The sequence below is a fragment of the Penaeus japonicus genome, unplaced genomic scaffold, assembly GCF_977035675.1.
Source record: "Penaeus japonicus unplaced genomic scaffold, GWHDUDI00000001_assembly GWHDUDI00000018, whole genome shotgun sequence".
Lineage (NCBI taxonomy): Eukaryota > Metazoa > Arthropoda > Malacostraca > Decapoda > Penaeidae > Penaeus > Penaeus japonicus.
The window spans coordinates 10,556,689-10,559,188 of NW_028234420.1; positions in this window are offsets into that span (position 1 = coordinate 10,556,689).

A 2,500-nucleotide genomic window follows, 5' to 3' on the forward strand; every position below is an offset into this window, starting at 1 on the left:
TGTAAAGGATGCGGTGGTTCCGGAGTCCACTTCTCGGGTTTCAGGCTAAAAAATTGCGGTTATCGTTATTCCTTTTTTTTTACTGAGTGAGAGGATATATCCAAACACAAATATCCCAATTCCTCAAAATACTTAAAACGATATCAATAAATAATCTCATCATTAATCGCATGACTTCATCTGTTCTAAGAATTACACGTTTAAAACCATTATATAAGTCAGATCCTGTTCCGTCTCATCCCATTATCTAATAATTTATTCTGATGTTCAATTCAACAAGTTCCCTTGTACGTTTCTTCTCTCCACACGGAACTGAACGGAAGGTTATCGTCTCCAGATTTTGCTATTTTGCCAATTTCGCCTTACGCAGAATCCATGCCACGTCTAAAGCTTCTCTAGTTTCTCCAGCACTAACGGATATATATAAAATGAAAACAACCTTTCTATGTGCACGCCACATATAGAAATAACTGAGACAATGGTAGGGGGATGACCTGCCACAAAAAGGCAAGACGGTTTGGTAGTTGCAGGTCTGAGACGCCCTACGCAAGAAGAAGGTTGGTCTTTGAGAAGAAGTGAGAAGAGTAAATCCTTATGCATAATTATATCATACCAAAACAATAATTGATGTTTCGTATTATTCCATTGTTAGGAACATGGTAATAATGCTACAGTGTAGCTGAACGAGACTAGTTGTACATATTTATATGCTACAATAATAAACAAACATGAACAATTTCAGTTTCGTCTTCATCCACTTAACCGAGCTCATCACAATAATGTAATTGTTGGATCAAATATTGTTTTTATCTATGCCGTTAGATTGTAAGAGTAACGATGTTTTACGACTGATTCTAAATAATGTCGCTAGCATTATAAAATAAATGTGTTCCTTTTCTGGTTCAACTTTGCTGGCTTTTCTCAAATCTTAATTCTTATTTCTAAGGAAGTAGAGGAAACATCCTAATTCATCAAAATACTTACAACACACATTTCCTCATCCCTAATCGCATGACCTTATCTGCTCTATTAGTCACTTTTATTTTCGAAGGGGAAAAATAGTTGCTAATTCCTAACACAGATATATAAAATCACAAACACTCTATATCCTCAAAATACTTACTGGCGATATTTGTAGACAATATCATCATCTCTAACCGCATGACTTCATCTGCCTTATGAATCACATTAAAAATTATAATAAAAGTTAGACCTTGTTCTATTTGTTTGTGTCATCAAGGGACTGATCCCGATGTTCACACCTACGAGTTCCTTGCACATGGAAGTGAGTGAAAGGATATCGTTCCCAGATTTTGTTCTTTTGCCAATTCCAAACTTCTCAAAATCCACATTCCCTTCTAGAGTTTTCCTTACTTTTATACCATCAACTAATGTTATATATGACAAGAAAATAAATTCTAAGTGCACGCCACTTTCTGGGATAACTTGCATAATGACGGAGCCAGTGGTCTACCGTGGGAAGCAAGTACGGTTTGGTGGTCGTAGGTATGAGACCTTCAGAGCAAGAACCTTTGAGGCGGGAAGATGAGAGTAATTTGTAACATATGTTTAGATCTTACAGTAATAAACAAACAAAAACAAGTTCCGTTTCATCCTCCTCCACTGTAACATGAACCAACCTATCAAAACACAATTCCCGTTGGATCAATATTTTTCTATCTCGCTTTAGCCAACAGGTGCATTATTCAAGGTGAGCCTCGCATGTCCCTCGGGAAGTGTGCAATTCACCTTGCATTCAATCTATAATGACTTATTTATGATGAAAACATACGTGGTTACGATTTTTTCTGTGGAGTAAATTTTAAAATTTTCGCTCATCTTATAAAAAAAACAAGATTTTAAAACAATTATATTTCTGAATAAGAATCGTATGTTATTTTATAAGAAATGTTTGTTTTTTTTGGATATTCTGTTTAATAACATTTCTATAACCTACAAGAAACGGCTTGGAACAAAAATCACACACGAATAACAAAGCGGGGTTTTGTTTGAGGGAGGTTAGTTAGTCATCCCAACACAATAAAAAAGGACAAAAGCGGGCCTTTTACCTATGAAAATACAATTATCACCTGGGAATTTTCGTAAGAATAACGATGTTTTGGCATTGATTCTCACTATAACATCTTACATTATCACTATCATCAATCAGCCCACATCAAATAATACTAAAGACTACTAAATAATATACAAACCTACTCAAGGTGGAATAACATGGAAGTGCCAGTGGTGGAAAGAAATTTGTATATCTTTGCGGCGGAGAGTAACATTCTTCTGTACAAAGATAAGCACAGTAGCGCATGTATGGATAAGCAAAGAACATACACAGTAAGAAAGGAAACACTAAACCGAGATGTTTCAAATATGCATAGATTCCTCGTCACACATTTAAAAAATCATTTCGGCAATAACGTCTGAAAAAAAAACAGATGACTTATTCCTTGGTCAGACAAGGACCATGTTCCGATCCCATTCCGATTCC